This window comes from Camelus bactrianus, chromosome 7 (assembly GCF_048773025.1).
Source record: "Camelus bactrianus isolate YW-2024 breed Bactrian camel chromosome 7, ASM4877302v1, whole genome shotgun sequence".
Classification (NCBI taxonomy): Eukaryota; Metazoa; Chordata; class Mammalia; order Artiodactyla; family Camelidae; genus Camelus; species Camelus bactrianus.
In genome coordinates, this window is record NC_133545.1 from 58467089 (window position 1) to 58480826 (window position 13738).

The window sequence follows — 13738 nt, forward strand, 5'->3', positions numbered from 1 at the left end:
ATTATAACATAGTAGTTCTTCCTCATGCAGATTAGGTTCCTTAAAAACGCCCAAGTAAAAACACCCAAGGAAGTACTATTGGAGGTGGAAGAATTTAAAGCCTTATACAGAAAAAACAGGGAACCTTGGCAGACTCAGCTTGTATGTCAACTTACGAAAGCCCCTATGTTTTTAGGTTTACTAAAATACAACAACAAAGTATTTGAAATAGAAATCGTACTTGTATTATTTTATTCATTTTACATGAATAATATGAGTAACGTAGAATTAATTTCCTTTCATTCCTTGTTCACTGGAAATTTAACTGGCTATCTCTCACCATTTCAGGAAGAGGTGTCTAGTTTTATTTTGTTACAGATATCTTCAAGATAATACAAAGGAGTGCTTTTCTCATTCGGGTGGGTCTCTTCCCCAAAGTACCTTATTCTGTGTTAGAAATGGACTCTGCTTCAAATAACCAAAAATACAACAGTTCAAGGTTTTTCTCGCTGGAGGCAGGGAAGGAGGGAAGCTGACATAATGCTAAACTAAAACACTGGACATAAACATGTTGAGCCTTCAGGTGCAATATCTTATGGTAAGACTGTCTACTTGATGAGATTTTATAGTCAACTTGTACTCATACAATTTAGACATAGCTATTACATTTGTTTTATATCAACAAGCGTGATTATGAATGCCCAGCTTCTTGAGTTGCTCTTTAACACATATTTTACTCTATCAATTCCTATAAGACGTGATTTAAAATGAAAGGTAAATGGATACCTTTGTTAGGTTTCAGTTACATTTAGATCACGGCAGCAGGCTTTGTGTTGAGCTGTTGCTGTTGGAACATAAACACCAGATCCAATGGGTGATGTGCCCGCCAGAAATTTCTTAACAAAAATCATGAAGGAACAAAGAAGTGGTTTTTATCGCCCAGTGGGGTTTTTGTTAACTATATAAAGAAGGTGGAGATTTCTTTATTTTTGCTGACACATTTCTTGCACCAAGTACAAGACAGTGCATTATACAAATAGTTACTCCTTTCTGTATGCAGGCAACAAAGCTTGAAATTTTACCAAGCAGAGCACGGGATACTATCAGTACAAATTAATCCATACCTCTGAAGTGTTGGCTTATGGTTCAAAAAGAAATCTTGGATGAGACTGAACACATTGGGTCCCCTCACAGTTAACTGAAGCAGTACACAAAAGGATTCATCTCTACTTTCCCCCTTATAGACTGCATAGATGCCAACAGCTGACTACAGCCATTACAATCACATGACTTGTCAAACAAATACCTCCTTTTAGAGGAATAGGTTCTGTATCTATAACTTGCTCCCAGATATCCTGAATGTTCACATAAATTTTTTAACAAATCTCATCATTATGCAAAGGAACATGTTGAAGCTTCTTTGGTCCATCCCCATTCAATACAATCTTTAAAAACATTTCCAATGCTCAGAAATTTACCCATTATAGGAGCCTCTTTTCCTTGGCATACAAATTTGCCACTTACTAGGATGTTTGAATCCAGGGCTTCCCAAGTCACATAAATTCACACATCCTCAAGATTTTGCTACAACCAAATCATTCCCTTGGACACCCATAATACCCAAGTGTATCTCCTCACATTAAAAAAAAATTATGGTCAGACAGTTTCAATGTTTGAAAAAAACAGGGTGCACAGATCACATTGCAATGGTTGAGTTCCATCCCTCTTAACATCCAAGTAACATTGAATGAAACCTTTGGTTCTGGTTCTATTTGTGTCTACACAACATGGCACAAAAAAATTAACAAAGATGTGGAATTTTGCTATGGAATAAACTACAATCAATATTAACTAATGGCCAACTATTTAAGCAAATCCATCTTTGCTGCCAGTATGTCATTAATGACACACACATCAAGAAATATCCCATAGTGCAGAAAGACAGATGAAGACACAACAGAACAGTATCATATAAGCAAGTCAACTCACGACTACACATTGTTACTGGCATTTGCTTTTATATTTTAACTAAGTTGAGAGAGTTGTGCCTGACTCATTTACGTATGTTGGTGAACCAGGCACTGGCAAAATGTGGGGCCAGTGAACCCCACGGCAATAGCTGAATGGCTGTGTTTTTGATGGTAAAATCAGGCATGTCTCCCTCTTCCAGAAAGAGAAGAGCCCCAGTAAATAACCTCTAGTGTAGAAGATTGAAATGCAACGCCCGATATCAAGATACAGTGTAAGTTCTATGAGCATCACCCCAGGTGATATTTGGAAATATTTCATAAATCAAGACCTGTGAGTACTTGGTTACCATATTAAATTTTATCTCCATATGTCTGTTCAACACTTCTTACTAGTTGAGGTCAGCTTTTCATGGAAAAAGGGTGGAGAAGGTGGGACTCAGCTCAGGTCTCAATCCTTCATACCCCAGGAGCAAAACAGTAAGTGCTCAGTTAACTGAACCGATGCTTGGTATTTTAGTGCACATCTGGTGCTACTTCAATGCGCCTGGAGGCCTGGGCTCTCATCTTCAGCAGTCTAGCAAAGCCTTTCCTACATATACAGCACTCTCCCTGAGGGAAGTTCTAGTCAACGCAGTTTTCTTAATCTTATCACGTCCCCAGAAATGTTTTGGTGCCCCTTGTAGGACGCTTACAAGGGGGCAGATTGGTGCCTCTACCAGGTGCCTCACTAACCTCCTTAATCCAGCTTTGAAAATATCTCGACTCTAGGGAAGTTTTCTCCTCTATCTGGGTGGCCACATGTTAATGGAGTTTACTGAAGGGAAAAAAAATGGATCAAACCACCGTACAGAAGGCTAGAAACCCTTATTACTGATATTCCATGGACCTGTGGAGAGCATGGGGGGATGTGAGGCTCATGCAATCATAGAATGAGGGACTGTAGATAAGAAATGGAAATAGAGGACCTTCTTCCTTCTTCTTTCTTTTTCTCCCCTGTGTAATATAAGCAGATGTCTTTGTAACCTGATCATGATTCATGGAGACTGAGCAAAATGTTAATGACTTATAATCACCTTTATTGGCAAATGAGATTCTTGGGACCCATTTTCCCTCCTAAGAAATAAAACTCATGTAGGATGAGGACTGAGATGGCTTAGCACAGAGTTAGATCTTAAAAGGGAGGACATAGGAAACTGAAGTGGGGCTCCTCCTAATTTGCCACTTTCCAGCATTGATCTGAGAGGTTCAAGTATACAATAATAATAGTAAAAGAATTATTAAATTCTTACATGTCCAAGACACTATTTTTAAAAACTTACATACATGGTCATTCATGAATTGCTTATCCCTATTTAATAGATGAGGAAACTGAGGTTCAAAACCTTTCATAAACTTAAGATTTCCCAGCTGGTAAGAGGCAGATCTGGGATTCACACCCAAGAAAAGTACTTAATCTTAGCCTCATTAGTAAATTGGGACAATTAAACCTAACTTGCAGAATTATTGTGCAACAAACAAGTACATATATGGCAGGTGTCTGGCGACTAGCACTAGGTATTGTGCCATACAGAGACTCTATTTTAACTTTTGCTTCCTCTAAATGTCTTCTCTGTAGACTGAATTATGGCTTCTGTCCATTTCATTTCTTTTCCAAGCTACAGACCAAGACTCATTGAGTATCATCCCTGCATTCTGTTGAACTATTAGAGTATGTACTATAATTAGGAGTGTGTAACAAGTAAGTTACAGCAAGGGCCCGGGTGGCAGGGGACATCTGGGGTGTCAGGAGGGTGCTCAGGACCAGGCAAGGCAGGTGCCTGTGGACAGCTTTGCCTACCCCATCACATTCTTGGCTCATTTTATTTCTCCTGGGGCCGCTGGGAAGGAGCCCCTTCCTACAAGGAGAAGACTTTTCTGACCAATGTAGGGGCAGATAATCAGACAATCAGCATCTATGGACTATATCTTAGGTCCAAGGCTGCAGGAAATGCAAAGACACAGGTTGAGTCCCTGCCTTCTAAGATTTGCCGATCTATTTATTAAAAGATGAGAGGCTTTTACTATGTGGTTCTAATAAGTGTCATGAAAGGTACAGAGGAGGGTGGTGGGAGCTCCCTGGAGGCATCTGGAGTGAGCCTGGAGTGATGAGGAGAACTTGAGCACTTGGGGGTCAAGAATGAGGACGACAAAGACAGTGACAACAGACAGAACTGGGAGGCGGCGTGTTCTGCAAGCACCACAGGGGTCACTGGGAGTAGCAGGCTGTCAGCCAGGTTGGCATGAAGCACATGGCTAGGTTCTCCCCATCAAGGAGTGAAGGACTCCCCAGTTCCCTGAGACTCGGTGTCTCCATCTACACAGTGTGAGGAATAAGCAATACTGGAGGTGGGGAAATAGAGCAAAACACCATTATTTTCCCACAGATTTCTCCAAAACTGAATTGTCAATTATAATTCAACAGGGAAAATGTCACTTTTACTGCTGGGCAGAGGGGCGACCCTTAAGAAAGTATGTCTTACATTCATTATAAGAGATTTATTTTCCTCCCAGGTGATCAGCTAACTCTTTAGCTGCTGAAGCAGTTAAGAAAACTGAATTCAGCGTCCTGTTTATTTGTTGTTTGCTTCTCAGCTTATAAAAATTTGCCCAAAGGAAAGAAACCTCTATTTGGTGAAACTGGGAAAAATAGGCTTTTCTTTTTTTCTTTTAAAATTTTTAAATTGACTTTTATTTTTAATTTAAAAAATAATTTTATTCTCTGGACCCATACAATCATCTGGAGGCAGCAATTTTAACCTATTTCCATTTGCTCTGGAAGGTTTGTTTCCTTGTCAGTTTGTTTCTATCCTCAAACTCCTAAAATTTGAACAGGGACTAATCGGTTTGGGATCTCTTGAATGTGAGCTGTAGGATCACAGTATGATCTTTGGGATCCCATCTGTCTGGACTGGAGAAGGGGTCTTCCTGCTCTCACACAGAAGAAATCCTAGACTGATAAGTGGGGCTCTTGAGTGGTGTCCTGGAAGGGCACAGCTGGGACCATTTGCAACAAGGAGACAGCAGCTCCTTTTGACCAGGTTTTAAGGAAATTTAGGCAAGTCTTTCTCTTGATCATTAGCCATTGTGGACCAGAATCCCTCACACCCAACACTGAACCACAAACAGCCATACTTACCTCCTTGTACATATAGTGAGACACTGATTCCTGTGGCAAAACACTGAACTGGACTATGAGGAGAGTGAGGTGAGAGAAAAAGGGTCTAAACACTTGTGCTTTGATGCATGAACATGGTGAATGCATACTAATTTTTCATATGTCATTATGCTGTATAAAATGTACAATAAAAGAGTTGTATGTCATTATTCTTAAGGACATTAAATTCTATGAGAGAAACCCACAATATGTATTTTTTTACTTTTAAATGGCAGAATGTTATTTGTTGAGGGTGAATAGTTACCTCTCTGTTCCATGTAATATTCGTAGGTGCGACGTGTTTGAAGTTGATTTTAAAGAAGGGTGATGCGGGCGTTGTGAGGACTGAACCTGGGAGGAAAGGCAGGGAATACATTTAAACAGAAGTGGCCCCGCAGCTGCTTAGCTCTGTGCCCTTTAGAATGTATTTTGTTTTTCAGGGTTTGGGCCCTATCTAGAGAAAGAGCTGATGATACATTATAGGTACTTCACACACACACAAAAACACCAGTTCCCAAGAAGGCATGTACCATCTGGGTCTCTGGGATCTTTCAGTTGACTTTGGATGAACACCTCCTACTATCTTCGAAGTATCGTGCTTTAGACTATGTCTCGGACAATGAACAAAAGGGAGATGACTGCTCTCTTTGGGGAGCTCACATACAGCTTTCTACATGTGGAATCACTTCCAAATGGGAAACAGAAATGGCTCTGGGGGTCATGATGAAGATGTGACACCCCAGATGGGAAGTCTGGAAGCTTCTGTAGACAGAGATCATGTCTCTACATACCTCTAGATTATTAGGGTGTGTTCTGATATGTGGAGGTAGCATTTATGAAAACTTGTGTAAACTGATTATGGTGAGCATTTTCAGAGACCCCGGGAGCTACTATCCCTTAGCAGGTCCTTTGTAATTTTTGTGAAAAGTGAGTGCGATCTTGCCTACCTGCTTCTCCTCTCCCCACAGACCCAGTATTTCCCAATTTATATGCAAATACACATTTTACAGACTAGTTTTTTCTTTTAACCCAAAACTTGTAGATATGTTTTCTCCAGTTTATTTTTTTACTTAATATTTTCTGATGTGTCTAATACCAACATTCTAATGGGGAGAGCGATTGACAAAGGAGGAATGCAGATGTCTTTCTGCTCATTTGCAGCAGGGTTAAAGTGGAAAAATCCAGTGCCAGCTTTACCATTTTCAGGATTGGTGACCTTAAGCCAGCGGTACTTAGACTTCAGTACATAAAGAACTGGTTGGTGGTTAAAAATGCAAGTAACCCAGGCCCCATCACCAGGAATCCTGATTTGCATTCTAAAGTAGTCCTGTGTATACTCAGAAATGCTTTCAGCTGCAAGCAACAAAATACGCAACAGATACCTAATTATCTCACATAACAAGAAGTCTCCTAATTACAGTTCCAGGGTTGGTGCAGCTCCATGAGGTCAGAGTCCCAGGCTCTTTCTGTCCTACTTCCTCAGTATGTTAGCTTTACACCTTAGACATCTTACCTGACGGCCACAGATATTGCTGTTTCCTGTAGCATATTATCTCACTCCCATGCTCAATGAATGGCACCAGACAGCTCTGCTTGTGCACCTTCAGAAGCAAAATCTTTCCTGGGAACTCCCCTCCCCTGGCAGAGTTGCCTTATATATTTTTGGTCAGAAACTGTGTTACTGGTTGTCTCTAGCTGCAAAGAGATAGGAAGGCATTTCAGAAAATGAAATGGGATAATGTAGCTAGAGTGAAAAATTGAGACAACTGTGATTGATTTATCCCCTAAGGCTAGGCATATAACTCGGGTTCTGATGTGAATGGAGAAGCAGGGGATGGCTGTCAGGGAGACAATCGTGTCTGCCCCAGCCCCGTGGGGATTCTGACACAGGGGTCCCTGGAACACACTTTAAACCAGTAGTTGTCAAATACCATCTGGTTATATTAGAATCATCCAAGGAGCTTAAAAAAGTGCCAGAGGTGCATCCCTATGTTCAGTGCAGCAATATTTACAACAGTCAAGGTATGGAGGCAACCTAAGTGCTCACCAGTACATGAATGGATAGAGATGCAGAATATACATACAGTGGAATATTACTCAGCCCCCAAAAGAATGAAATCTTGCCATTTGTGACAACAAGGATAGACCAGGAGGTTCTCATGCTAAAGTGAAATGAGTCAGACAAAGAAAAATACTGTATGATTTTACTTATATGTGGAATCTAAAAAACAAAACAAATGAACAAACACAACTAAACAGAGTTTTAGATACAGAGAGCTACTGTATTAGGTCTCTACTGCTGCAGTAACAAGTTACCACAAATTTAGCAGCTTAAAACAACACCAGTTTATAATCTCACAGTTCTGTAGGTTCCAGGTCCAGGCAGGTAAGGCTGGATTCCATGCTGAATGTCTCAGGCTAAAATCAAGGAGTTGGCTGGGCTGGACTCCTATCTGGAGGCTTGGGTAAAGAATACACTTCCAGGCTCATTGAGGTTGTTGGCAGAACTCAGTCCCTTGCAGCTCAAGGACTGAGGCCCCCTTTTCTTGCTAGATGTCATCTGGGGTTGTCTCTGCTGCTAGAGGCCACGCACATTTCTTTGCATGTGGTCCCATCTACCTTCAAAGCAACAACGATGTATCAAGTTCTTCCATGCTTCAAATCTATCTGACTTCCTTTTCTAGTCCAGTTGGAGAAAGCTCTCCATTTATAAAGGCTCCAGTGATGACACTGGGCTCATCTTGATAATGCAAGATACTCTCCTTATTTTAAGGAAGTAAACACAGTAGTATCGTGGAAGTGGTATCGCATCATATCCACAGGTTCTGGGGATTAGCATGGGACATCTTTGAGGAGGGGAGACTATTTTAGAAATTCTGCCTATCACAGCTACCCTCTTTGGCATCTTTACCGCAATGACTCTCATCCTTCCTTCAATCTTGTTATCAAGTGGTATTTAGCAACCTCCAGGTAAGAGTTAGTACCTGTTCAGTCTTTTATTGCAGCTCCATTAGGTATAACTTATCTCCCGTATTAGGCAGGAATGAGGCCAGCTTCACATGTATGCACCATCAAGGACATGGAGGAACTGTAGGCTGGCGTGACCCCGAAGTATCAGAGGCATCAGGCAGCAAGCCTGGGAATTCCAATTAGACACAAAGTGATAAACAACACAAGCATTCCAAGGGCCAGGTGAGTGACACAGACAGGCAAGCCTCACAGGGGTTCAGAGGAAGTTATGAATGAAGATCACTTCAGGACCCATGGCCCTAGGCATCTCCATGACCATTTCAATCACACTGTACAGGCAGCCCCCAACTTCCCTGCCTCCTAAACTCAATTTGAGTTTTCTCAGAAGCCCAAACAGGTTCAGAAAAGTACTCTTTGGAGCAAAGCATACCTGGTAGTTGTCCAGAGTCATTTAAGGAGTTCTCAGTAAAGTACTGTTTAGCTTTATTTTCAATCTTTAAATTGGGAAAAATTTAAAGCAGTGAAAATCAAAGCACAAAGAGGAGAGAGAGTGGGAACGTCTGGATACTCTTGAAAAGCCAAAACAAAACACAAAAAAAGGAAGCCATAGGTGAGCTTTCATTGCCTCATTTTTACCATGATTCTTAGTGGACAACATGGGTTGTGGTCCAGCCTCCCCTACTTCAAGATTGAGGCACCTATTCCCTAGCTGCTGGGTATTGGCAGCTGATGGCCCTCAGCCAAGCTCCTCTTAGGGAATTACCCTCAGCTGAAGAGCGCTATCTTGTCTAAGATCGTGCCTTCTCCCTGGGCACTCTTCATCCAGTAACCTAGTAAATACAGGTTTCTCAGCTATCTGAAAGTATAGCGTTCCTATAAAAGCTTTCATAAGCCAAAATGGCATAATGCGAGGAAGCAGTTCCCTTAGGACACATCCTGCTAACAGATGCACAAAATACACCAAGATACCACACAGATACTCACACAGTTCAAAGCTATCATGGCTTGATGCTGAGATCTCAGTACAGTTCCCAGGGAAGGAGCCTGGTGGTGTCACCTCACTGCTCTGTTCATGTGTGTGCTGCCTCTGTAAGGACTCTGATCGCTGCAAAACCAAAGCTGAATGCTATTTTCACTTTTCACCTTTTTTCGTAAAAGCAAAAATCCTCTTCGGATTTCTTTGGGTTAGCAAAAATAGGTACTAAAACAGGTGTTTAGTAAAAGTAACGTGGAGGAAAGCAACTTTTGAAAATCAGGGGATATCTGTATTGGTGTGTAAGGGCCAGGCAGCCTTGCCCCAGGTAGGACAAGACCAAAGGGCCATCCCAGCTCCAGAGTTTCTGAGGGACTGGCTCAGTCCTTTGTTAGGTCTGCTTTGCAGTTTACCACATGCCTCTGCACAAACTTGTTTCCTCTACTTCCCATACGTGTGGATCCCAAGGGCACTTCCCATCCACGTTCCTGCAAGCTCATTTCAGGCGAGCAACACGTCCTAACACATCCCATTAAACCTGAGGATAGATTGTTCACCAGTGGTTTCCAAAGTGGTTGTGTCTGTGCGTGTGTGTCCAGGCACATGTGTGTTTAATTTGAGAAAGATGGGCAAATGATCTAGCAGTATAAAATATGACTGGAAAATTATTGGATTTTAAAACTGCATCAGGAGCTTCAATTTTTCTTTTTTAAAGTCTCAATTTCATCTGTCAAAGAGTTCCAAAAGATAACAGTTCAGAGAGGCACACATTGCAAATATGTTAATTTTGATTTTGTATGTTAGAACCACATGCCTAATGTGATTTCAGTTTGCTGGCATAGTTGATTGGAATTACTATTCATCAACTCACCCATTCAGCACCCTGGACTTAATCTCAGAGTAGAGATAAACTGAGAGCAAAAAATAAAATTACCAGTTGGAATTTTATGAACATTATATTAAATGACTTCTAGGAGAAAATCTTACATGAAGAGATGTAAGAATAAAAACAGAGAATTGGGAGAAAACTGAATTATATATTTAGTTGAAAACTAGAAAGATGACATTGCAGATTCACAGACAGCAGGAATTACTTCTCATTTACCTTTGTACCTCCCCAAGAAGTTTGCAGTAGGTCGTCCATAAATACTTGCTCAACTAAAAAGATCTCAGATTGAGACTTCATTACTTAAACCTGATATTGTAACACATCTGTGCGCTGTGGTCGCAGTCCAGGGGGTCTGGGCTAGATTTACTGTTCACGACTCCTCTAGGCCTAAAGCGAATCATCCTATTATGCCAGTTTTTCTTACATTTTAGTGTGCCTTGGCTCCAGAAGCCGGATTGTTTCTTGTCAGACTGCTTCTGTCACTCTCACACAAAAGAGGGTGTGGACTGACCGGCTTAGAATTAGGGTTATTAGGAGATCTGATGTCTGCATTACTACATGACAGGCTGCTGGGTGTGATTTTGATTTACATTAAAGCCAAGAGAATAAAACAAATGTTTGTTGACCTCGTGTTTACAGAACAGTATGGGGTGAACCCTGGGAAGAATTACCTGAGGGAGAGGCAAAAGAGGAAGTCACTGTGGCAGTTCCTAACTTTAACAAGCCATGCAATGGGGGAGGTTAATTTTTAACTGTCAGCTCTGAGAAATACAGTAACTATTCTAGAGAGGAAACCATTGCCATCCTACCATCCTAGCACATAAGCTGGAGTCTGGAGAAAAAGGGTTCAAGGAAACCAATCTACTTTCTTAAACTTCATTAAAAAAAAAAATCCAACTGATGATAATAACTGTGCTTTTGGGTAAAGTCACTGCCTCACATTTTCACACCTTCTATTTACCTTGTTTCACTTACTTGAATTTTAGTGATGGCAAAAAGTTTGGGTAATTCTATACCAGAAATTTTAGATACAAAGGAGAAAAAAGAAAATCTTTTAAAGGACATTCTGGTAAGTGAGTTTCAGATAATTCTATGCAGTGATCTAGAGTTATCAAAGAGCAAATTTCGAAAACAGTCTCTAAGTTTAGGATTTATAAACACTATTGAATTAGTAAGGGATCAAATAAATTACTACTGCTTCATACATAGCAAAGATTCTATATTAAAGCACTAATTTACAATATTGTGAGGTAATCGATTAGCCCTAAATGAGGTCATTTGTGATTTTGATATTTGTGAGCACCAAGCAGTTTTTCATTTCTTTCCCCCTCTAAGTCAGTATATCATAAAGTAGACTGGATCAGACGTGCTTTGAAGCTTCAGATTCGTCAAATTTCACCATTCAGTTCTGCTTCACTTGTTCACAGTCACCTGATCTCCGAACACCAGTTTTCCATGTGGTAAATTTTGTTTGAGGATTTAGTAGCTTAAGAGTGTAAGGTCAATAAAACGTGAAAAGAAGGTCTAGTCTTGTAAAATGCAACTTTTAGATGAAAAATAACAATAAATGTCATTACTACTTTAAGGATCTCAGAAATAGCTGGGCCCATGTCAAATTTAGGATCACTAAGAAAACACAAGTGATTCACTTACTTCTCAACTCTTTTTTTCTGCTTCCACTTCTAAAATTTTGGTGTTTTAAAAAAGGATGAAGATTGATTTGAAAGTGGCTAATTTTGAAAAGGAACATGATAGAAACGAAATTATAAAGTAACATTCTGTTAAATTTCAAGGCTGTCTAGTAATATATAGTCAAGTGACTGCAGCTGAAACTGGATCCTAAGACATGTGTGAAACCCTTTAATGCAGTGAGATGAAACAGGACCAGGAAAGAGCCTGGTGTAGCCTGGGTTTGGCTTTTGCTGCTCAACATGTGATTTAAGAACAAAAAAAAAGACTTCATGAAACATATTGATGTCAGATTATTATGTATAATAATTTTCTTATTGGGGCCACAAATCCAGACCACAGTCCTCTGGGTAAGGATGGGATTTCCTCTGAAGAGAGTGAATGTTTTTAATGTCTGTTTCCCAGGGGAGGGGTCAGTCCTCCAGCAGGAAGTGGAGTGAGAGCTTTACACTGGGGTGAGGGGAAATCTTCCTCATTTTTCAGAGGGTAGATATCAACTTGGCTGAGACTCTAAAGATAAGGTGGTATCTGGAATGCTTCTCGTGGGGGTGCCTCAGCTCCCTCTGGTGCCTTGCAAACAGGTGGCAAGGAAAAGCAGCTTGGTGGGGTGGGGATGGCAAGAAGATCCCACTGGGTCTGGGCAGCTCTCATAAATTATTCTCTGGACTTTTTCTTCTGTTACTCTGGAACATTCAGAAACATCTGGGCTCTGCTGTGCTGTGGTAATAGGGGAAAAGACAAGTCCCTTCCTCAGGGCCAAACGCAATGGTAGGACAGAGTCGCAGCACAAGATGACAGTGCCCAGAGAAGCAGGCAATCGCCAACCAGAGAATCCTCTGCCTTATTGTTTCAAATAAAGTAAAAAATACTTGGGATTCTGTTCCTAAGAGTTACCTCTGCACAATGAGTGCCATTCAAAACCTCATGCACCACTTTTGCCAGACAAGACGATACCTATTTGGGGTTAAAAATAAGGCAGATTCTCACTGATTTTCAAGTATTTTAAAAAATGCACTCATATTTTTGTTGGGTTGGTTCTAGATGGGAACATTTTCATAGGGAAGAGGAAATTCTAGGATTTTGCTGGCATGTACTCTCTGAGTCCTGAATCTTCCTTCTTTCAGTTAAATCTAGGAAAGTTTCTTCAGCTGGTGAAAGGGAGTTCAAATTCACAAAAGAAATATGATTTTTTAAAAAATCTTTAAAATACATCTGCCAATAGAAAATGGGGCAGTAAAAAAATCTAAAGAAACAAAAGAATTGCTGTCAATGGGAAGAAAAGGGAAAAAAGAAAAGACATGGGATGACAGAAGAAAAGAAGGGAAAGTTCAGAGTCAGAAGTACAAAGGCAAGAAGTGAGGGACAATTTAACCAGGCAAGCAGGCTTTTTTTTTAATTTTTACAAATAGACCATTTAATTTTTATGAACAATAAATCATTTCTATGCTCAATTAGTCTTTTTAAAAAAAATTTGGGGGTGGGGACGTAATTAGATTTATTTATCTATTTTTAACAGAGGGACTAGGGATTGAACCCAGGATCTCACGCATGCTAAATAAGCATGCGCTCTACCACTGAGCTATATACCCTGCCCCTAACGCCCAATTATTCTAAGCGTATACTTTCATCAAATAAAATTACTTATTACATAAGCCTAATCAGCACGAAAAAGCAAGTTTTAGTATTTTAAAGGAAAAAATTCATTATTAAAATAACCATTTCTATTCCTGTCTCTCACACACATGCACGTACACACTTGACTGAACAGTGCAGTTACAAGGTAGACAGCCTTGTATAAAACTAAAGAAAAAGATGAAAGTTACTTCTCTTTCAAACTACTTTCTAGATTTTAATCACCATTTCTCTACAATCTAACAACAACAAAATTAATGGAAAGTGAAATTCAACCTAAATGCTACCAGGAATATGATTCTAGTGTTACAGGAATAGGAGGAAAGGCAATATAGTATAGATTGAGCTCTATGAAAAAAGATTTGAAGCTGACAAAAATCAAAACAATTAGGTGTTAAGACTGATGCTGCACTTAAATTAGTTCTATGATGACACATCACCTA

The 13738-nt window shown here is 40.2% G+C and overlaps 1 protein-coding gene across 1 annotated transcript in view; it reads right to left on the reverse strand.

Moving 5' to 3' along the window:
• Nucleotides 1-214: 214 nt before the first annotated feature.
• C1GALT1 (core 1 synthase, glycoprotein-N-acetylgalactosamine 3-beta-galactosyltransferase 1) overlaps nt 215-13738 on the reverse strand; it is a 45097-nt gene continuing 31573 nt past the window's right edge. The window contains exon 5 of the mRNA XM_074367451.1: nt 215-8278. The gene's annotated coding sequence lies outside the window, so the exon portion shown is untranslated. The remainder of the gene's footprint in view (nt 8279-13738) is intronic.